This window comes from Pongo abelii, chromosome 4 (genome assembly GCF_028885655.2).
Source record: "Pongo abelii isolate AG06213 chromosome 4, NHGRI_mPonAbe1-v2.0_pri, whole genome shotgun sequence".
Lineage (NCBI taxonomy): Eukaryota > Metazoa > Chordata > Mammalia > Primates > Hominidae > Pongo > Pongo abelii.
Window position 1 is genome coordinate 162,541,888 of NC_071989.2, and position 24,932 is coordinate 162,566,819.

A 24,932-nucleotide genomic window follows, 5' to 3' on the forward strand; every position below is an offset into this window, starting at 1 on the left:
AATCTCAGTAATTAAATATAAATTGAACAAATACTTCAATTATAAGACATTGATTGTCAGACTGGATGAAGAGACAGAATATAATTATATACTGTTCACAAAACATAATCTCCACATTTAAGGGCATAAAAGGATTGTTGTAAAGTATGCATAAAATATACCTTCAAAAGCAATAAAGCAAAAGCTGACAAAACTAAAAGAAAAGAGAAAAATGCATCATCATAGCAGGAAATTTTAGCACACTTTTCTTGGTATCTGATAAAAAATTAGCTCACAAAAAAATCAATAAAGATAAAGAAGTAAATATGGCTGTCATAATTAACTTACATATCTGTTTCCTCTTGTATGAAAAAAATTAACATAATTAATATATATAGAACGCTATTTCCACTAGTTCAATAACTGCAAAATACACATAATTTTCATTTACAATAATAGATCAAATAATCTATGGAAATGATGACTGAGACCCAGGATTGTCTGGGCAACCACATCCACTCACATGGTTTCAGCAGCTCTTCTGCTCAGATGCTCCCAGACCATCTGGTTTATGGTAACAGGCTCTTAGCTGGCTTTTCTGCCACCTTTTCCCTTCAGTTCAGTCCATTTTTCCACATTGCTGATCTATGCTTTATAGTGAAGAACAGAATATTTGCTTAGCTCTAAAGCTTCTTCCCAGCCAGATTGCCTGTTAGTTGCAAGGGAAAAAAATCCAACTATACAGTAGAGAAGTCAGACAACTCCTTGACCAGGTGATCACAATTAAAATCACCAGATGGTGGCAAATGAATGTGTGTGCCTCTAGATGTGATGCCCTGGGACGGACACAAAATCACTTATACAGTATTCCATCTGGGAATGCGTACCCTGGTTCTATGAGGCTGTACATGAAGAAGTATCAGACAAACCCAAAATAATGAGCATTCTATTACAGAAGCAAAGGAATCCTTTCTTCAAAGAAGTTAGAATTGGAAAATAAAGAAAGGCTTAGGAACTGTTCCAGGTTAAAGAGTAGGGATATATAACAATTAAATAAAATATGTGACCAAAGACTGGATTCTAAACTGAAGGCCAAAACCATTATATGGGGCATTATTACTATATTGATTTATAGTTATTGTCAGTTGACAAAACTGGAATATAGACTATAGATAGATAAACATTGCACTGATGTTAAATGTCCTGAAGTTAATTACCATTCTGTAGTTATGCAAGAGAATATCTGTATTCTTAGGAAATACACAATGAAGTATAGAAATAAAAGTGCATGGTGTATCTAACTTATTATCAAATAGTCCAGGGGAAAATATATAGCTATTTTTTACATATATGTATTTTTACATACAGATTATTTACATGGAGAGAGAAAAACAGACAATACAGAGAGAGGTGACAGAGAATGCAGACAGAGAGAGAGATAGGATGATAAAGTGAATAAGAATACCTAACAATCAATCAGATAAAGGGTATAGCAGAAAGACTTTGTATTATTTTTGTACCTTTTCTATAAGTTTAAAGTTATTTTTAAATAAAATGGTTTCTAAAAATGAGAGGAGAATAGCTTAGTAGTTTTCTACAATTTATGTGCATCTTTAAACTAAGGTAAACATGAGAATGGCCCGAAGACTTGGTAAAATGCAGATCTCTGGGCCTGCCTCCCACCACCAGCCCCAGAGGTTCTAAATCCGTGGATCTTTTTAATAAGCTCTCTAGGGAGTTCTGAAGTTTGAGGCATATTTACCTAGTACATGTCCTGAGAGTGGAATGTTGATTTTAGGGAGTGCACAATTTTATATTAAATAAAGTTATTTTCTTTGCAATTCTTTCCTTAATCTTTCTAATGATATCAAGAAAACAGTCCATATTTGGAGATGGTTCATTTTTAACACCTCTTAATGCATTTCATCTTCCCCATAACAAAGAGAGAACAGGTTACCAGTTCAGAGCTTGTGCAACAATATTGAATTAAAATTTAATCAAATTATCACAAATATGTTATTTTTCTATGTGTAGTAACTGATAATAGTTTACTATTAATCCTAGTGATACAAAGTTTCTTTTAAAAATTAGTTAATGTAATGGACGACTAAAAAACTATTATAATAATACAGGTGAAACAGATACGACAAAAATTCTAATTGTGATACAGCAAATGACTGAAGTTTAGAAAACACAACCCAAAGGAAAGATTCTGGTTCAGATTGTCCCAAGTATCCCTTCCAAGTTCACCTTTCACTACTCCATGGATCCTCATGCAGATTCCCAGCTCCCTGAGCAAGCCCTGCTCTCTCACGGGTCTGGCCCAGTTCTGCTCTTTCTACTTCCTGAGTCTTCCTTATCTCCTCCTCATCCTGCCCTCAGCTGGTTCTGTTCTGTGAAATGATTTTGTCAATGTAGAGAGGATATAAAGTTCTGGCTCTTTAAGAAAGCCGAGGGTGGGGTGGGGGGTTACAAAACATGTATTCCCTTGAAAAAAGAGCCCTGAGTCAATGAGATAAGAATAGCTAGAAGAGCAATTCTACACCTAGGAATGTATTTTGAGGTAATAATCAGAAGAGCACACAGATGATTGTGGGCATTGACATTTCTTACTGTGTAATATATAATAGCAAAATACTAAAATTATCAATGTCCAACAACAGAAGACTGGTTAAATAATATAATTCCTTATATAGAAGCACCATGGTTTATTTTACCAATAAAATCCATACATTTATAGCATGTTTTATGATAAGGGGGAAATAGTCAAGGATGTAACAGACACTTTGATTTTCTTCCCACCATTCAGTTCATTCTTTCTGTTTTACATGGCCACAAAATATTTGGAGAGATTGAACTCATCTCCAAAAGGGCTCTAATTTGTCTAAGCCAGTGGTTCTCAAAGTGTGGTCTCTGGACCAGCAACATTAGCACCACCTGGAAGCTTGTTACAAATACAAATTCTTGGGCACCATCTTGATCTACTAAATCAGAAACACCGGAGCCCAGACATCCATGTTTTAACAAGCCTTCAAAAGGATTCTGATGTGTGGTCAAATTTAAGAACCATGGATCTAGGCCATCTTGGTAAACCAATCTCTTACAGCTTGATTTGGGAATGAGCACATTACTCAACAGGGGCCAAAGAGATGTGAAGGAAAATTTGGTGGCAGCTTCTGGGAGAGGTTTTTCCACGCTTAAGGGAATCTATAGGAAGAAACAGCCCTTCTTCTCCTAGTCTCCTTTGTGTACAAATGTGATGCCTGGGATTGCTGAAGCCATGTTGCCTTATTAATTAGAGCAGAAACTGATGGAGCAGAAGATAATGGAGCTGAGAGACAAAAAAATGGAGGCAGAGCCACTGGCTTAAGGGAATCCTAAATTCTATGATACTTCTGGATTTTCAGTAATGTAAGCTAATCTATTTCTTCATTTTAATCCCAGTTTGAGTTGATTGTTTCATTACTTGTAGTTACAAATTCTCATCTGCTACATGGTGTAATACTAAGCTTGAAACACATATATAGGGAAAAAATACCAGAAGAAAAGATATTTAACATATAAATCCTTGTTTTATCTAGGTCAAAGGGTTATAAAACAGGGTTATTTTCTGTGTATTTTTCCAACTTTTTAATAATAATTACTTTTATAATCATAAAATATATTTAAAAACAATAGTTGGAGGAGGTTATTTTAAACACGTTCCTTTTAAAAGAGAGTCAAGAATCACTAAAACAACAGAAGAGATCATGAAGACAAGTAGTATGGGACCCTGGGCAGATGGCAAACCAAAGGAACCAAGAATACAGAGTACTCAGAATTAGTAGCAGTGAGGTGTTAAAGAGATAATTAACACTTATATTCCAAATAGCAGCTGAATATAAATGAGAACAGATGGGGCTCAATAGCTATGAAAAGACCTAGGGCAGCACAAAGATAAACAAGCAAATATTTAGAGAAAAGAGATTTATAATTAGGAGCACTGTGCTCAATTTGTGCCAGAGGTTTCATTTCCTTTAACCCTTACTTCAACTCAGTTATTCCAGGATTTATGACAATTAGCTACCTATATTCTTAGTATCTACCGCTTATTATACCTAACAAGTATTGCATGCTTAGTATATACGAAACACTGAATATATATTATCTCACTTAATTTTCTTTGAGGTAGGTACTATTCAGATTAGGTTGCTAAAGCTTAGAGTGGCTAGCACCTTATCCAAATTTACATATGTGGAAAATGATGAAGCTGAAATTTAAACTGTTCTGACTCCAGAACCTGCCTTCCTTCCTCTATGCTACCATGGCAACCAACAAATATTTGTGGAATAATAAATGTCATTGTACACATTACCTTGCTTATATGCTATTGTCAAAAAAACACTTCAAAGCCTTCTCACTGTTTGTTATCTGTGAAGCCTAAACACTCCTGGTCAGAGACAAATGCAATTATTGAATGGGCACCCCTGAAGAAAGGCAGTTTAGAGCCTCCAAGAGGACAGAAGAGAGAAAACCTGAAGCTTGGAGCTCTGGACAGACAGTAAGTTAGATAAATACATTTTCAGGGTTCAGACTTAGTGAGCTCCAATGAGGGATCACCTATCATTTCATGGACATGATGAGAATTACCTAGAAGGGATTGAAAGAATCTCAGCCTGCAACTCAAGCCCTGTTTATTGATGGGTACAACTTAAGAAGTAAATTGAACCAGATCAAGAGAAGCTGAAAAAAAGAGTATCTGTCTAAACAGGAAAGCAACTGAAAAAAGAGTGAGGATCAATGGGGTAGACAGATGCATCATGAACCTATTCTCTCCCTGGATGCAGTTGTCCCACTGGTGGCTCCTTTCCAAGAGGACAGATTCTGAATGAAGCACCAACCACCAAAAGAAAAACAGAATGAAGCATTATGGTAACCACACGAAGCTCAGAAGGAACTAGCGCATCCTGGGCCCCCACTTCCTTATTTCTAATGAGATTTGGCTATCTTCTTCAAGTGTACCCCCAGCCTGGGGTACAGCACCAGGAAAGAAAGCCTAGCCAGAGAAGCTTTCACAGTCTCATTGTTACTACTGTGAAAAACAATATGGTGGGAGCCAGCTGGCTTTTAAGCAATTAAGCTCACTTGGGAAAACAAAAGTTATATCTTACTTTACTTTCTACTATGACAGTTCTACCTGGGGTTTTCTGGCTTTCTGTTTGGTACTGGGTTTGGCCATTTAGGAGGTTGATGATCAAGAGGATTCTAGAATTATGGTGGGGGAAATGAACAACCTAATCTACTATACTGGATTATAAATTCAAATGTACAGAGACTATATGTGTTTTATTCACCAGTGTATACTCACCAGAGTAGGGAATGAATGGATGCATGCATAGTAACTTTCTAGAAATGCCTTAGAATCTCAGGTTGGAAAGTGACCTAAAAATATCTACCTCAGCCTCCATAAAATTAAGGACCCCTTTTACAACATTCTTGGCAAGAGTGTATCCCATGTCAACCAGTTCACTAATCCTTTACCTCACTCTAGGAAACCTATTTCATATTCAGATGGCTATGTTTTTTTATTCACCCTTACCCTGAACAAGAATCTTTCCTCATTCCTGAAAATTGGAGCCACTAGTCCTCATTCTACTCTCTGGGAAGCCAAAAGTAAGTCAAAGCCAAAATATCAGACCATTTTAACAAGTCATCCCTTTGCATATCAACTGTCTTGACTCTACTCCAGGTTTAATATACCCTGATCCTTTAACAGTGTTTGATATTATTCCAAGTTCCCTGGCCACACCATTTCCAATATTCCTTAGATCCAACATGTGACCTAAAGAATATTAGTCTCCAAGTGTTACCCAATCAGTTTAGAATGGAGTAGGACTATCTGATCCCTGGTCTGAATAGTCTTGATATAATTCCAGCCCAAAATGAGATAAGCATTTAGTCAGCAGAAAAGACTGCTTAAAAATTACCTATGAATAAGCCCCCTAATGCTGAAACATTAATTCACTCATTCAGCAAGCATTTACTGAGGACCTAACATGTGCTACATGCTGTACCAGATGGTGAGTATACAGAGATCATTCCCACCACTGTAAAACTTGAGTATAGTGTACAACGGAAGCTACTGAAGGCTTTCAAAAAAAAAAAGGAAAAATAAAAATTATTTTATCATTACTCAATTCTTTTCCTATCAAATGACCAATATGCCTAAGATCTTCTTGGTGCCCATCTTATTTTCATGACCTTTTAACACTCTGGCCCAAGAACCCTTATTTAGTGTGGGGTAGTGAGTGGAAAGGGTGTTTGCCTGGATATCAGAATTTGATTCTTGTCTTGGCTTTGCCAATAATTTGCTTTGCAACTTTAGTTTCGTCTATTCCCTATTGACTCATCTGCCCATTAAAAAGGTATTACTAGATCACTAGGAAGTCTTAGTGATCTAGTGATATATTTTGTTTATCCATACAGTAGCTATGTCCTTAAGCACCTTCAGGTGAAAAATGAAATCGCTTTCAGAAATAGAGTGCCCCCACTGTCATTGATTTTCAAATGCAGCTAACTCCTCCCCACTTTTCCCGCACACAGATATTCCTCTGAGCCTCAAGGATACAGGACATGTTCTTTTACACCCACAATATACAATTTATTACTAAGTCCTGATGTTTCTGCCTCCAAACGCATAACTGAAATTCATCCTTGGCTGGGCACAGTGGTTCATGCCTGTAATCCCAGCACTTTGGGATGCCGAAGCGGGCGGATAACAAGGTCAGGAGTTCCAGACCAGCCTGACCAACATGGTGAAATCCCGTCTCTACTAAAAATACAAAACTTAGTTGGCGTGGTGGCACGCACCTATAATCCCAGCTACTCAGGAGGCTGAGGCAGGAGAATTGCTTGAACCCGGGAGGCGGAGGTTGCAGTGAACCAAGATTGAGCCACTGCACTCCAGTGTGGGTGACAGAACAAGACTCCACCTCAAAAAAAAAAAAAAAGAAATTCATTATCTTGGCTCTTTAACCCAAGTACTGTGCTACCTCCTCAATGGTCTTCTCACTATCCCCTTTCCAGCCTGCAATGCACTCTCTACACATAGCCAGGCTGCTCTTTTTAAAGCTTAAATCATGCCACTCAACCACCTGAGAATCCTCTAGTGACTTTCTACAACAGCCAAAATAGAATCCAAACCCCTTTCCTTAGCTTACAAGTCCTTTCCAAACTAGCCCTGCCTCCTTCTCTGTTAGCATCTTGCACCTTTCCCTCCCTTGTTCCCTATGCGCCACCCTCCCTGGGCTCTTCCCGTCCATCCCACACACCTAGTTCTCTTATTCTAATCTCTTTGTACTTCCTGTTTCCTTTACTGAGAATGCTCTTTCCCCAGTCCTTGGCATGGCATCCTGCCTTCTCTTTTAGGTGTATGCTTCTAAACAATCACCTCAGAAGCTTCTCCTGACCACTGTATCTAAAGAAAAATCAACCAATCCCCATCTCTCTCTCTTCCTCCCTACCTCACATACATGCATGTATGCACATGCCATATACACATGCACCCACACAAACACATGATCATGATCATTTCTCTATCAAAGCACTAGCCAACCTGTAATTATCTTGTTGGTTTATTTGTTTCGCATCTCTCTGCTCCACTAGAAAAAGTTCCATGAGAGCAAGAACCTGGTCTGTCACTCTATTCCCAGTGTTTTGAAGAATATCTGGCCAATAGCAGACACTTAAACGTTTTTTGAATGAGCAATACATGAACCAATGAATGAGTGAAGGGATGAATGTGACTCTCATTTCATGTCTTTTAATACTTGGATGGGGGACAGGGAAGGGAAGGGTGGAAATGGAAAAGATAAAGGATATTGAAGAGTGATGACCGTGATGGTGAGAGTTTAGGAAAACATGTCATGGAGCAGTAATCAGCCCTCAAAGTTGTACTCAACATAAGAAAAGAAGTTATAAATTTCTAACAACCAGGGATGTCCAACCAAGATATGGGCTGCCTTGTAAGTGAGTCAGTCCCGTAGGATGTGCAGAATAAGCTGTATGGCCACCACCAGGGCTATTGCAGAAGGGATTTATGCGTCTTGAGATTGGACTAGGTGTCTTTAAACAATGAGCTCATGGCTAGAGCAGTCCCAGGCCAGCGAACATGGGAACACTAAACCCCTGCTGAGGAGCTTCCTCCTCCGGTAAATACACAATGTATGTTCAATTAGTTTCTCTGCTCCAGAAGAACTGTCTCTTCGTGCCCTCAGCAATGAGATTCTGCTAATTGAAAACACTTCATTCTGTCTGCTTGAGAGGATTGGACTAAACTAGGCTACTGAAATGTAGCACATCCCTAACTGGGGCAGGGGAGCCACAGTAGAGCAGAAGCCCAGACAGTCCAGGGAGAGGGTGTCGAGAAATGCATTTCATTTCAGGCACTATTTCAGAAAGACTAAAATTTCCAGTCTTTAGAGAATGCATTTCAGATAGAGTCCTCCCAGTTAGGGGAAACATTTTTCCCCTTCGCCTTGGAATGATTCATTTAAACAATGATAAAAGTAGGGCCTCTCCAGGCCCTGAACCTGCTTGTAGGGAGACCAGATTTTAACCCAAGAATTTTGCTTCTGAAAGAGTCATTCACTGGTATGTGAACTATGGACGGTAAGGTTAAGACCTAGGCCAGGGAAAAGGAGCACACATCAGAATTCAAGGCAGCAGTAGCAAGAGCAAAAAGCAATAACGACAAAACACCCTATACCAGTCTCTGTGATAACTTCTCTGCCACATTGTCTTCTTTCATACAACATTCCAAGAACAAATGCCACTGTGATCCCATTTTACAGACTAGAAAACTGAGCCCCTAGAGTTAAGAGACTTGGCCAGGGTCACAAAGCTAGAAAGCTATGGAGGACGATCAGCCTCTGGTCTGCCTGCAGAGCTAGGGCTCAAAATGAAATTGTTCACAGATCACAAAAAACTTGTCAAAATGCAGATTCAAATGCTGTGGGTCTGGGGCAGGGGCTGAGATTCTGCAATTCTAACATGTTCTAAGGTAATGCTGATATGCTGGTCCATGAACCACACTTTGAGGAACAAGATTGTAGGGACAAAAGCAAGGATGGCACCTAAATATACCCAGAAATTTTCTTAGCTTACCACTAAGGCACATAAATCCTAAATAAAGAAAATAAAATCTGGTTTGTTTTTTGGTTCAATTCTCTGCCTTGGAGACATTAGATCTTAAAGGCTGTAACCTACTGATCACCTTAGCCCAGAAAAGATTTGTCACATTGTTCTCCAACCCGGCCCCTTTTTCCTCTTAAAAAAGAACCAGCAGTTGGCAATACATAAGGAGACAAACACAATTAAACCCCAAAGAAAAAAAACCCACAGCCCTTCCATTTCAATGAGAATCAGCGGCTGTTGGAAATGGGCAAATTTAGAGCTGTAATACCAACGGAAACAGTGAATTCTCAATTGTGATCAAAGGCTTCATTTAGCAGGCTGAAAAGCAAGCATGAGCTTAATTGAACAAGAGAGAGATCGCCTCCAAAGCAGCCAGGAATAATCAAATAGCACTGAAAAATATAATGCATCAGATGGAGAGGAATTAGCCCTAGGTTCCAAATGCCCTCACCTGACCTATAAATCCCAGCTTCAAGGGAGAGAGACCTCAGCAGTTACCTGGTCCAACTCCCCATCTTATTCACTTTAGGCCAGGAATTTCAAAATCTTTGGCTGTAGTGCACAGTTCAAAATACAATTTACACCCAACCCAGTGTACAGACACCATCTATAGATGAATATCTTTAAGTAAAAGCTTTACAATATGATACGTATTTTTTCGAGGTGTGAAGTACCTGCTCTTTTCTCATGTTTTTCAATGCTCAAGAGCTACAAAATTGATTTCAAGACCCACTAATGGGCCATGACCCATAGTTTGAAAAACACTGGGTTAGATCATCCCACATAAGTGCACAACCAGCCCCTTCATCTTACAGGTAAGAGAGATAAACATTAAACAAATGATCACACAGATACATATTTAATAGCACAAATTGAAATGAAAGTAAAAAAGGAAGAACAGGGATGTGATGGAGATAACAGGGGGAACTATTTTGGACCAGAAGGATGGCTGGAATGAGTCAGGAAAACCCTCTCTTGAAAGAAACTTTAAGCTGGGACTAAACAATGAATAGAAAGTAGCCAGGCAAAAAAAGAAAGAGGGGTCTCTTTAAACATCTCTTGTTCTGGGAAATGTACCGTTATCTATGGCAACCTCACGTGGTAATAGCAGCAGTAGCAGCAGCAGCATCTGCCCAATCCAGGTTCATCAAGTTTTACTATTTGTCAGAAGCTGAGCCAAGTGCTTCTCAAGGCTACTGGAGCTTAAGAGAACCAACTGCCTGGTTTGAATCCAATCTACACCCTTTACTAGGTTTCTGATTTGGGCCCAAATAGTTCAGTTTTCTCATCTGTGGAGAAGGAATTATTCATCTTGCATGCCTCATCACATTGTTGCTAGGATTAAATGAGTTAACACAAGTTAAGGGGCTTAGAACAATTCCTGGCGCATGGTAAGTACAAAATAAATTGCTAAATAAGGGGATACAGACTTGAAATCTTCAACAACTTGCTTCAGGCAAGCACCACCTGTCTATTGGCACCAGAAAAGAAACCCATTTGCCATCTCTGAACTAGCTGGTTTTCAAGAGGTGTTTTGGTTTATTTTGTTTTTTCCATTACAGTATTATAAACCTAGTGGGACAGAGGGCTGAAGTCCTAAACTCTGCAGAGCCCTACAGACAAAGGAAACAAGGAGAAAGGGAATGAGTCTGATTCCCTGCTCCTAATTGCCATCTCAGGGCCTGTATTCACCACTATTCTCTCTCCTGCCTGATGAATTTCTCAGTTCAGCACCAAGGATACAGTTGATTTCTCCAGAGAACTATAATAATGAAATTACAGTATGTTTACTTGATGCAGAAAACCTCTGGATAGATAGTAAATTAGTGGCCTCACAGTGTTGAAAAATCTTCAAGCTTTCAAGAGGCCTAAACAGATCCAAAATGCCAGGTTCAAGTCACATCAATAATTAAAATTAAATTATCATGCTGAACTGAAAGTCATCTCCAATATAACATTTTTTAAAATGGTTCTCCAAAGAAGAACTCTATCTTGGCTTTAGGGAGGCATCTATCATAAACCCACAGAAACAGAGACAAAAAAACCAAGCTGTGTCCATTGTGCACATGCTACAGCTAATTCCCCAGGATAAGCAAGAACAGAGAGGCTTGGCGGGGCATACAAAAACACCCATTGCTGGGGAGAGGCAATAAAAATGAGGAGCAAACGTGATATTTGTATGTTTACTGTTTACATCCATCTTCTCAATTTGTCCACTCACTGTCTCTGCAAAGTAGGAAAGGCAGAGATTTTCGGTCCCATTACGCAGATGAGGAAACTGAGGCTTTCAGTGGTATAGTGGCTGGAGTCAAGATACATGGCCAGTAAGTGGTGCAGATGGGATGAATATTCATCCTGGAGTAAAGGAAAGATAGGGAGAATGGAAAGAAGTAGAAAAAAAGGAAATTGGCATGCCTGTCCTAATAGCAGATGATATAAAATTTAAACACGAAAGACATATTTGGGACAACTCAGCAAATTCACACAAAGAGTAGTTATTAAAATTATGCTTGTGCCTATGCACTCTTGAAAGATGCTTATGATGTTATTATACTGCTATTGACATAAAAATACTTACCGTTAGCCAAAAATTTACCATGGGCTAAAGACCTGTCTAAACACTTTATATGAATTAATAATCCTCCATTTAAACCTTATGAAAACTTTACAAGGTAGAAGCTATCATTTTATAGTCGAGAAACCCAAGTTCAGAGAAGTAGGTTATTTGTGAAACACACACAACTAGTGAGTCTAGGTCTGATGGCCAAGACCAAACCCCTAGTCATTTCAACATGCTGTCTTCCTAGAGACCTGGTGGAAAGAGGAGAGCATTAGTTGCACCAAACTATAGCAAATGGATGAATCCATATAAACCAAGGATTAAACTGAATGTACACAGTTCCTGTGTGTCCCAGCAGGCACCCTTATTGAGCTAATGAAATGGTAACTTCTGTTATTTACTTGACAAATATTTATTAAGCACCGACTATGTGTCAAGCCCTGTGCTAACACTGGGAATATAGCAGTAAGTACATCAATAAAACTCTCTGACCTCATGAAACTTTCACAGGGTACAGGAGCAGATAAAAACAAAACAAGTGACATAAATATTACGTTAGCTGGTACCAAGAGCTGCAGAGAAAATGTAAGCAGGAATGGGAGATGGGAAGCAATTTTTAAAAACAGGATGCCCAGGAAAGGCCTCACTGAGAAAGGTGATCTTTGGGTAATATCTTGAAGCAGATGATGCAGTGAGCTGTGTTGATATCTAGGGAAAGAACATTCTAGATAAAAGGAGAGCAAGAGCAAAGCCTCTGCAGTGGGAACAATACAGAAGAGCAGGTGGCTGGAATGGAGTTTTGTAGGAAATTAGATCAGAGGCCATGGGGCCAGGAGATGTGGGGCCCAAGGGGCCATTATTAGGACTTGGGCTGTGAGTGAGATGGGAGCCATTGGAGGTTTCACAGAGAAGTGACAAGATCTAAGATCCAACTCATCTTTATATGATAACTCGGGCTGCCATTTAGACAACAGACTCAGTGGGCAAGGGTGAGAGTGGGGAGGCCAGTAGGGAGGTGAGAGGTGATGGTGGCTCATTACTAATGATTACTACGATATGAGCATGATTCTTTACTTTTTACCAGTACCTTCATATAAATTATTTCACTTAATCTCCATTTAAATAAAGAAACGGAGGCTATGGCTTGTTGAAGTGACTTGCTATGTGGTTTGCTTAAGTCCCTTAGCAAGTTAGTGGCAGAACTGAATCTTAAATCTGGAATGTTTTTACTTCTCATGCAATTCTCAAGTCCCATCTGATCTTCACATCCCACCCAATTGCCTTGCCTCTCTGACTTCTGTGGGCTCAGATGATATCCAATTGACCATCATGGCCAGCCACAGAGCCTGACTATAAATATCACTGATAAGTATCTGGTAACCAGCAGACAGGTGGCAGAACCCACACATCACAGGGAATAGAATCCAACAAAAGGAAAAGTCATCATCAAGCTCTGTCCTCACAAGGGCATGAGCCTCCTGAACAACGCATAACAGGAAAGGAGGGCAGGGGGCTCTAAGAATGTCAACTGATGTTTATTCAGCACTTCTGTGTGCTCAGAACAATATTAGATGCCATTTGAGAGAAAGAAAGGAAGAAAATTCTCTGTTGTCAAGGAGATTATAATTCAGTGGGGAAAGAAGACACACACTTGTGGGTAGGAAAGACAACGCAACTGAGCAGATGAGGTGTCACACACAGACCGAGAGCTCAGGGTTTCAGAGCCCAAGGAGTTCTGTGAAGGTTGAAGAGATTAGACAAGCCTCCAGGGAGGGGGAGGAAAAAATCTTGAGAAAGAAAACTTCTGGATCCTTTCCAAAAGTAGTCACCAAATTCTATAATCTGAGTGTTTCTAACCATCTCAGGAAAGCCTTCAAACATCGCTTATAGTCTTGGTATGCCATACAGCCTTAGTGGGTCTATTTTTACTTCCACATTGCTTTGCCCCTTTGAGGGTCCCAAACATACATGCCACCAGAACAGGGATTTTAATCACGAAGGCCAAGAAGTTGAAGCCAAGCAAGGCTCCTTACAAGATGGCCAACAGGGAATTTAAAACGTCCAAGCTAGAAAGGTCTCTAGCGGCTGTGTAGTCCAGGGGTCAGTAAACTATGGCCCGCAGGCTGCCCTGTTGTTTTATAAACAGTTTTATTAAAACACAGCCATGCCCTTTCATTGACATATCTATGGCTGGTTTCACACTAGAACAGCAGAGATCAGTCATTGCAGCAGAGACTGCATGGCCCTCAGAGCCTAAAATTATTTATTCTCTGGCCCTTTAGGAAACACTTGCTGACCTCTGTTCTAGTTCAACTCCTTTATTCTAGAGGCATGAAAACAGAGGCCCAGAGAGGTTAAGAAAGTTGGCTAAGGTTATTGGGTGAGTTCAAGTGTTGTCCAGCCTAGAATAGGAAAAGTAATGTGAGAATTGGTCATCCTTCATTCATTTGGTTATTCACTCAACGATTGTTTTATCATCACCATGGGCCACGCACTGGGTAAGAATACTGCAGTGCATAATACAGATAAAGCTCCTGCCCTCAGGGTTCCTGTTTGAGGGAGGAGGGGAAGGACATTTTAAAAAGTGAAGAAAATAACTACAAAGTATGCAGACTGCTATAAAAGAAACTAACAGAGGGATGGGACAGGACGTAACTTGAGGAAGAGAGGGAAATATTTTAGACAGGGAATCAGGAAAGACCTTTCTGAGGAGGTGATGTTAGAACTGGACAGTGAGTGATAAAAGCCATGAAGAGTAGGTGGAAGGGCATTCATGTGAGGGAATGGCAAATGCAAAGTCTCTGAGGCAGCAACAAGCTTGACATGTACAGGGAACAGCAAGAAGGTACATATGGTCAGAGAAGGGTGAAAAAGGACAAGAGTGGTATGAAGTGAGGGCAGAGGTGAGCAAGTGCCTGTAGGTGGTGGCAACTATCTCCTGAGCATATTTTCACTGCAGTTACATCATCACCATCATTTTCATCATCCCCATAATAAGGTTCTAGGAAGCCCAGGAAGGGAACATGTGGTACCTGTATTTGCCTGCTATAGAAAGCAGTGCTGGGTATAGTTCCCTCCTAGCCAGGGGCTGCATAGCACTTTTAATGATTGTAAGGGCATATTTCACCTTCCTCAGACCACAAGACAGACAGCCCCCTGGTTAGTCATTTGGAGTCTTCTACACCTGGATTTGAATCCCAACTCTTCCTGACCTTGCACAAGTAGCTTACGTGTTTCTGAGCCTTCAGTAAATGGAAGCAATTGTACCTACTTCCTGGGGTTGTGAGAAGAATTAGATAAGACAAAGTGGGTAGAGCTCAGCCTTTGCTCAGTGCCTGGTACATGCTCAACAATTTGATAATTATTTATTATTAGTAGTGGGATACACACTGGTAGAACTTGCCACTGCATCTTAATCTTTGTGTGCCAAAGACACAGAAATTTCTCACTGCTGTCAAGTTGTCAGATGCATGGGCAGAAAAACCAAATTCCAGAGAAGCCAAATGACCAACCCAAGGCAATTAAGGAGAAGGGTCGCATGATGACTCAGCCCTTCAGTGCCCATCCAGCTGCTCACTACATTTCACCAACACAGCAGCCTCAGTTATACTTTGACCATTCACCTCCAAGCAAATACCACTGTACTTTGAAAACAAGGGTGGGAAGGGACCAAAGAAGTCCTTTGAACAGTCCTGCAGTATTCAAAAGAGTCCGTATAATGTACCTGCTATATATCATGGGTACAAAGATGAATGGTCCATGCTCACTGTACCCTTGAGGAATTCACAGGCTTGTAGAGAAGACAGTTATAAAATTATAATCTTGAGGGTAGTCTGCCTACCAAATGGAACAATTTACTCAGCTCAGGGAGTCAGGGATAGGAACCAGAGAGAAAGTGACACCTGAGCTGACTCTTGAAAGGTACTGAGTAAACCAGAAGGAGATTGGCTTGGCTGAGCAGAGAGTGATAAGACTGAAAAGCACAGCTCATGGAGGGCCTGAACCCCTGAACCAAGGAGCTTGGCTTGATGGGCAAAAATGAGGCATTGAGCAGGGAATAACCTGCTCAGAGTGACATTTGGCAAGGTCACTCTGGGTGCAGGCTACAAGGATGCGAGGGAGTAGGACCAGAAACAGAACGACCAGTTTTGAGCCTACATTGCAAGTCCAGGCAAGAAGCAACAAAGACCTGAGATATAACCATAAGGGAAGGCAAAGAAAGAAGAGACCGATTCTGGAGCCTCTGGTGAGGAGAATCTGCACCATGTAGTGACAGTGGGATGCTAAGACAAAGAAGAAAGAGAAGCGGCAACTGCTGCACTAGGTCTGCCTTTCACCAAGGGGGGAAATCGAGACAAAGTGTAGGCAGGAGCAAGGAAGGAAGGCAGAGTTCATCACAGAAGAAGTAATCAAGCATGGTGCTTTCCAATTGTGCTTTTTTTTCTTTTTTCTTGGTTATAATACTTTCAAACTTCTGTGACAAAAACCAGATGAAATGAGAGATGCCACAGGTGAAGGGGAGGAAGGAACAGAGGCCATTCCTCTCCTCACAGACCCCAGAGAAATGAGAGCCATTCAACTCCTTGGATCTTTGATCTGATGAAGTGGAGGCTGAGTTCTTAAGACCAGGAGAATGCAGTTTGAAAATTACTGCTGTAAAGGAAAAGCAAATCATCCCATTAAAAAGTGGGTAACTGATATGAATAGATATTTCTAAAAAGAAGATATACAAATGGAAAAAAAATGTATGAAAAGATGCTGAAAATTACTAATCATTAGGGAAATGCAAATTAAAACCACAATGAGACACCACCTCACTCCAGCCAGAATGGCCATTATTAAAAAAGGCAAAAAACAATAGATGTTGGCATAGACGTGGATGTGGTGAATTTGGAATGCTTATACACTGCTGGTGGGAATGTAAACTAGTACAACTGGAAAACAGTACAGAGATTTCTCAAAGAAATAAAAGCAGATCTAACATTCCATCCAGCAATTCCACTACTGGGTATCTATCCAAAGGAAAAGAAGTCATCATATCAAAAAGACACCAGTACACATATGTTTATTGCAGCACAATTTACGGTTGCAAAGATATGGAACCAGCCTAAGTGCCCATCAACTGATGAGTAGATAAAGAAAATGTAGGCCGGGCGTGGTGGCTCACACCTGCAATCCCAGCACTTTGGGAGGTTGAGGCGGGCAGATTGCTTGATCCCAGGAGTTCAAGACCAGCCTGGGCAACATGGTGAGACCCCCCATCTCTACCAAAAATACAAAAAAAAAAAAATTAGCCGCATGTGGTGCCATGCTGTAGTCCCAGCTACTCAGGAGGCTGAGGTGGGAGGATCTCTTGGGCCCAGGAGGCAGAGGTTGCAGTGAGCTGAGATTGCACCACTGCACTCCAGTCTGGGTGACAGAGCAAGGCCTTGTCTCAAAAAACAGAAAGAAATAAAAAAGAAAATATGGTATATACACACCATGGAATACTATTCAGCCATACAGAAGAATGAAATAATGTCCTTTGCAGCAATCTGGAGCTAGCGGCTATTATTCTAAGTGAATAACTCACGAACGGAAAATCAAATACCTCATGTTTTCACTTATAAGTGAGAGCTAAGCTATGGATACACAAAGGCAAACAGAGTGGTATAATGGGCATTGGAGTCTCAGAAGCCAGGATTTGGAAAGTGGGTGAGGGATAAAAACTACATAGTGGGTACAAGGTACACTACTCAGGTGATGGGTGCACTAAAATCTTAGACTTCACCATCATACAATTCATCCATGAAACCAAAAACCACTTGTACCCTTAAAGCTTGTGAAATGTTTAAAAAGAAAAAGAAGGGAAAAGTAAGCTTGTGGTGTGTGAGCCCACAGGAGGCCACAGAGGAAAGGGCCAGGAGCCAAGAGCAATTGCAGCAAATCCAAACTAGAACCAGGGCTTTGAGAGCATTTTCCACCCTCCACTACCCAATAGCATATAGTCCATCTTCTATCCCTCCTCACAAAATTATGAAAGTGGTAAGACCCAAATCTACATTACAAAAGAGGCCAGAGCTTTGGCCCTCTCTGCCCCATCTCTGTAGTGGTTCTGTTCCTGAACGGGACCTTACCAGCCTTTCCCTTCTACTCCCCCAGACCCACCTTGTTGACTGAAACCACCCCAGATCCCACAACAGCCTGGACCCCTCCGTCGGCCCAGCCACCCCAGCACAAACAGCATGAGAGTTGCTGCTGTGTCTCTGCTACCACTATGCCAGGCTGCCTTTCTGTTTTCCCTGGGCCTGATTATCTTAAGCTGCCTCTGGGGCCCCACCGTGCTGGGCCCAGTGTTATCTCCTATGCACAGTCACCGCCTTGTTAAAAGGCAATCAGAGGAGCTGACTTTAATAAATGTTAACACCCTCAATGTGAAGTCTGGCAATTAAAACTCCTCCCCAGGACCTCTGAAACAGGCCTGTGGAAAATCCCCCATCTTAACAAGCTCCAATCATCAGAGGACGCTGAGAGAAAGCAGGGATAAGGAGAAGCCACTAAAATTTTCAAAGGGGAGGGAAGCAACCAGGAAAGGCACCTTCCTCCATTTCTCATCCCTCCCTCTGAGGATCCCACTCCAGGCCAATTTCATCCAACAGTCCTGATAAGCAAACACAGGCTGATCAGGAAGGCCTTAGGGGTCATCTTGTTCAGCGGTGTTTAGATTTTTGGTGCATTAGACTCACCTGGAGGGCCCCTTGAAACACAGATTGCCAGGGTTTAGTTTCTGATTCAGTGGGTCTGGGGTAGGGCCTGAAAATTTGCATGTCTAGCAAGTACTCAAGTGCTGCTGCCACTAATGGTCCAGGGACCACAGTTTGAGAACCACTGATTTAGCTCAATACCATCATATTACAGATGGGGAAACTAGGCCCCGAGAGATAGGAACTTGCTCAAGATCTTATATCTAGTTAGTGCACCCCATTTGAAAGGATCAAAGCAAATCTCTTGAGAGCAATTCCCAATTGCATGTTTTAAATTCTTTTTTTCTCTATAGAATTTTAAACATTGTGTTTATTAACAGTCATCACCATGGTCATCATTATCCTGAAATGAGATCTTTGAAATCAAAGGAAGAAATAGTTGGTAGTTAGCATGCCAAGTAACAGGACAGCCTGCCTCATCAATACACAGGAAGCCAAATTGGAAAAGAGTTCTCCTAAGTGAGTTCTTTGACAAGATTTCTTTTCTTTCTTCCTCCTTTAGATCAGATTAGAGGCAGGTTAGATTAGATTTAGGTCCAGATTGGATTTCAGGGCCCTTAGACATCACTTAGTCCCCTGATCACCCAAACAAAAAAAATAATATGCCATCATATTATTCTTATCACTTATCAGTGTCTGGAATTCATACTTATTTGTGTTCTTGCTTCCCACAATCTCCTCCACTAAAACCTATGTTCATGAGAGCATGGACATTCTCAGGGCCTGGCACTTACAGGCTTTTAATAATTATTTGTGGATTAATTAACTGAGAACCACATTAGCTAGGAAAGGATTCATTAATCTGATGAATTTATTGACATTTGGCAGGGATTTGAGTCCTGAGGCCATAGTCTGAGAAAGATGTGATCAGGTAGAAGGCAGGAAGGTTACCCTGGCACCAAGATCCCAAGAAGCAGCAGAAAAAAATGTTGCCACATTGGAAAAGAGATTCTAAGGGCCAATCCTAGCCACTGTCCCTTACCCCCGCAACACACACACAAGCTCTCACACATATTTTCACACATGCCCCACACTCTGCCTCCCAAGAAAAACAGCTTAGCAGCTGAGCTATCCAAATCACACCATAAAGATCCCAGACAGGGGAAAAGATCATCCATTATAATTATCATGTAGGAGCTTTCATATGGCACCCTGCTAAAAGCAGGGAAGCAAGACGGATCAGAACAGACAGCTTATTAAATTATCCAGTGCATCAACTCAATGAACACTTCCAAATGGTTTTCTTTTCCTCTTTTTTTTCTATCCATGAGTTTTTAATGTTTGCTCTCCTTTCTCCACTGTTTAGGATTCCCCTTAGGTGTTCAGATCACTGCTTTCCTTCTGCCGGCTGCTGTCTCTTATATCCACCTTCCTGAATCATTCACATAGGGTAGGAGATACAGCATGTCATGTTGCAGACTGGACCCAGCTTTTGAAGTTAGAAGACCCACGTTTGGTCGTGGTTCTTCTGTGTGATCCTGTGCATGCTATGAATTTGCCTGAGCTGTGGATTCCTCAAAGGTAAAATAAGGGTGATAGCACAACTCAGTTTGGGGCAGATATTAGAGGGGATGATATATAGCAGCCGACTTTCCAAACTGCCAAAACAGGAACAGGTGTGAGCTGCCAGGACCATGCCAGATGGATTTTTGGCCTTTTTCTAAGGCACAAAATCATTTGGCAAGTGCTAGGAAGAGGTCCTCTGCCTCCAGATAGCTCTGCAGAAATGCACTACACAAGAGCTTTCAATTTGATTAACAAATATCCACCTTGAAAATGCAAATAGACGGGTGAAAAAAATGCATCTGTCTACCTTCCAGTCATCCTCCTTTTAGTGTGAATCTGATTAAAAGCATTCCTTTCCGTGAAAGAGCTAGATGAGCCCTGCCTGGATGAAAGAATGAATCATCTGGTAGAGTTTGGGCAAGCAGGAAGGAAATGTTCGAGCCTGGGAATACTACAAAAGTGAGTTTGTTGGAATCTGGGTGGCTGTAAAGAGAAGTGAAATTCTCGAAGCCCTGGTTTCCTCATCTGTAAAATGAGGGTAATAGTACCTACCTAGAGTCATTATTAGAATTAAATAAGGTAAAGTATGAACCACTTAGGGTGAGCATAGCACAAAAAAGAACTTAGTGAAACTTAACTACCACTACAGTTACTAAGCGTGGTATCATTATTATAATAACATTTATTTTTATTACTACTACTACTAGCTGTCAATAAGCAGCATATGGCCCTCTGAACCTTGTTTGGAAACATGCCCATCTTTCAAAGCCTCTTTTGTATCATTAATCTATTGCTGTTTAATAAAGCACCTCAAACTGGATGGCCTACAACAACCATCATTTATTTTGCTCATGAGTCCATAATTTAGGCAGGACCTAGGGGAATGGCTTACTTCTGCTATATATGGCATCAGCTTGGGTAGCTCATCTGAAGACTAGAGGATCTAGTTTCAAGATCACTCACACTGCTTAAAAAAAAAAATGGTGCTACCTCTTGGCTGGGAACTCAGCCAGGGATATGGGTTTCAGTTCCTCTTAATCGGTTGGGCTTCTAAACAGCATGGTGACTGGGTTGCAAGAGGGAGCTTCTCAATAAAATAAAAGAACATGGCATTTTTATGACTTAGCCTCAAAAGTCACATTATGTCCCTTCCTCTGTACTCTGTCTGTCCAGGCAGTCACAAAGATGCACCCATGTTCAAGGGGAGGGGATACAGACCCTACCTCTTCATGTAGGAGTGTTAAGATTCTGGAAAAAACATGTGGGATGGAAAATATTGTTGCAGCCTTCTTTAGAAAATATAATCTGCCATACCTCTCAGGAAAGTCTTTCTGAATTCTTCATCCTCACCAGTTACATGACCTCCTTTGGTGTCCAACTTTCTTGTATCACTCACATTACCCTGAAATGTTCAGCAGTGTCTTTCTGTTTTTCCAATATCCAAAATAAATGGCATGGAGATGGTGGCAGAAAAAGGAAATAAAGATGCTTTACAATTTGATCTTGCTATCACTGTTTGGACACAGACAGCTCTGGAATATAATTTTATTTTATTCATTTAGAACATTTCAACCTCTCAATTTCCTCATCTATGAAACAAGGAATAACAGTAATGACACCCCAATGAATTTTTTGAGAAAATTATATTAAGCACATCTAACTTCATGAAGCATGTAACTTACATTAGTAAACCTGGCTTTTAGGAGTTAACACAAAAATATTAGCTATCATGGTACCACTAAGTTGGAATTTGCGACAATTCATACAGAAAATAGATTTTTCTTACTCTAAGAACATCCTGTGTTATAACTAGTGAAAATTAAAGGTGGAGAAAATGTCAGGGAATGAAGCAGAGAGGAAAGATATCTTAAATATTTATGGCACAGCTCTTTTAAGCCTTTCACATGGAGGAAGTGGGGCTTGTATGGCATCCTCTAAGCTGAGTCCATTTTGGAGAGGTAATGGAAGGGGGGAAGAGCATGAATGAGTTGAGAAAACTGGGCCGATCTGAAGGGTCTGAAGGGTCCGAAGGAGTCGCATCAAGCAGAGAGTGCCCTGCCATGCCTAGCCAGATGACACAAAGCAGAAGATGGCATTTCAGATATCCTCCAGCTCAGCAAGTCTCTACTACTCCATTAGCAGAGGTTCTTTGTCACAAAGAGAACCTCTTAAGCCACAAAAGGAACTTAATGGAAAGATGCTGGAATGTTCAAGAAGAAAGGAGGTGGGCTGGTTCCAGGGGTCTGGGCAGCAGGGAAGGCTGTGTGGGCCTTCTTACCAGAACATTGCTGTGGAATGGGATTTGGCTCCAGGGACCACCACGATCAGAGTCTTTCCACTCCAAGTTTCCAATTCCCAATGTCTTACCCTGGGTTAATCAACTATGGCAAGGGAAGCAGGATCCCACAGTATGGAAGTGGCTGCTGTTAGCTCATCCCACATAAAGAGACAACTGTAGAGAAAGAAAACGAGGCAAAATTGACATAGAGAGGCAGCAGTGAGCAGGGAGCCCTGACATAGAAAAGGTCCTGGCCAGGCTCCTCCTCCTCCTCCCTCTCCATTGTCACAAAAACTGCCCTGCACTGGGTGGCGCGATGGAGTTCCAGAGAATTTAATAAGCAAAATGTGTTTATTATTCATCTATCACGTGCCAGACAGTGAGTTTGGCGCTACAGATACAGAAATGAATGGACATTCCATTTCACAGCACAGGAATACTTAGTGGTTAAGAGCCCCCAACTGGGAATGACAAAGATCAGGGTTCAAATTCCAGTTCTACCCCTTATGCATGTGTAAATTTGGCCCTGTCTCCTCAAGCTACAGTGAAGACTGGCTAATAATTGTGCCTACCTTACAGGTCATTATAGTTCATCACAAGGATTTAACAAGAGAAGGTAGACAGTCCTCATGAGATGCCTTACACCTAGCGAGCACTGCATATACTTGGCTGTAACTCTGACTGTAACAAAAAAAAAAAAAAGGACTTCCCTGCCAACTTTACCTGTCAGTGCTAGAAGAGACTGTATATTCTTATTCTAGGGTATAGGCAGATGTCCTGCCGAGTGGGATCCAGCCCCACAAACATCAGAATCACCTAGGAAACCAGTTAACAATGCAGCCCCCAGCCTTGCTCGCAGATTGTCTGATTCAGGACATCAGGAGAAAGGTCTGGAATCTACATTTAAAGCTTCCCCTCACAATCTAAGTGATTTTAATACATAATTATTATGAGTACCAGTGTTCTAGACTAGAAAATCCTCTTACTTAAAGGAAACTGACAATGATGGAAAGAAAACAATTCGACTTAAGATCTCACAATGAGAATTACTGGGCAGATTAGTTTTCTATTGTTGTGTAACAAATTACCACAGACTAGTGGCTTAAAACAGTACGGTAAAACTATTTTCTCCTAGTTTCTGTAGATCAGAAGTCTAGGCATAAGATGGCTGAGCCCTCTGCTCTTTGGTCCCAAAAGGCTTAAATTAAGGTGTTGGGCTGCCATCCTTTCTACAGCTCAAGGATCCCCTTTCAGGCTCTCATGGTTGTACGCAGAATTCCATTTCTTGGGGTTATAGGACTAAGGGCTCTGTTTCATGCTGGCTATCAGCCAGGGGCCACTCTTAACTCCTAGAGGCACTCTCCAGCCTTTCCATGTGGTCCCCTCCATCTCTAAAAGCCAGCAATGGAGAATCTTCTCACATTGAATCCTTCTCATGCTTTGAATCTCTCACTTTTCCCATCTTTAACCTCTAGTCTCAGATGTAAAGGGCCGATATGTAGTTAGGTGAGGCCCACCCATTTGATTAACTCAAAGTCATCCAATTAGTACCCTTTATAACAGCTACACAATTGCTGTATGCCATAACATAACCCTGGGAGTGACAGCCTGTGATAATCACAAGTTTTGCCTACATTCAAGGGAAGGTTTTACAAGGGTGAGGGTCATGGGAGGTCATTTTAGAATTCTGCCTACTACACTGGGAATATAATCTAAAACTTAGACAAAACACTGCTTGTCAGTCATGCAGAAGTCACCACCCCTCACATTAGAGGTCATAGCTTCCTGACCTCTAAATCAACATTTGTACCTCCAAACCAAATAATACAAGAAAAGTTCATCGATGTAAGATATAGCTTATAACTGTTATTTCAAGGCATTCTAAGCACATAGGTTGTCGATGTATTCAACAGGCACTTTCTTTGGTGTATCTAGGTGAAAAATTGACAGTCAAGCTTACTCACCAACCCTTGCCTGTGTCCAACAAACACAACTGAAAGGAACTTAAACTGACCATCCAAGCCGACCACTCACAAAATCAAGTGCTCAAACAGAAACAGATGGGAATGACAAAGGAACCTAACCTAGTACAGGTTGAGTTTATTTTGTCTGAAATGCTTAAGACCAGGAGCATTGCAAATTTTGGATTTTTTTTATTTTGAAATGTTCACATTATACTTACCAGTTTCCCTAATCTGAAAATGCTCCCATGAACATATCCTTTGAGCATCATGTCAGAATTCCGTAAGTTTTGGATTTTGGAGCATTTCAGATTTCAGATTTTTGAAATAAGGATACTCCATCTGTACCTCCCATGTACTTAGCACAATCTTTGTACATTATCTCATTTAAGAGATAAGACAGTCTCATGAAATAGACATTATTATTCCTATTATAAATAAACAATATGAGATCTTTGGGAAAAAAAAATACAGGTAGCAAGAGGTAGTACCAGGATTAAACCTAGGTCAGGTCAGTCTAACTTCAAACTACATATTCTGTCCACAGATCCAATATTAATAAATGTTGGTTATCTTCTCTATTACCTCAATCATACAATATATTTTTAAAACAAACAAAAAATCTCCACCAGCGTTATTTCTGAGGGCTCTGTTCTGTTCCATTGATCTATATCTCTGTTTTGGTACCAGTACCATGCTGGTTACTGTAGCCTTGTAGTACAGTTTGAAGT

At 40.8% G+C, this 24,932-nt stretch overlaps 1 long non-coding RNA gene across 1 annotated transcript in view; it reads right to left on the minus strand.

The window, feature by feature from the left end:
* LOC112133366 (uncharacterized) overlaps positions 1-23,058 on the minus strand; it is a 135,779-nt gene extending 112,721 nt beyond the window's left edge. Inside the window, exons 1-4 of the long non-coding RNA XR_010140059.1 lie at positions 22,813-23,058; positions 22,241-22,414; positions 21,277-21,387; positions 503-629 (exon numbers count right to left, since the gene is read on the minus strand). This is a non-coding gene — a long non-coding RNA (uncharacterized LOC112133366). The remainder of the gene's footprint in view (positions 1-502; positions 630-21,276; positions 21,388-22,240; positions 22,415-22,812) is intronic.
* Between the last annotated feature and the right edge of the window lie 1,874 nt (positions 23,059-24,932).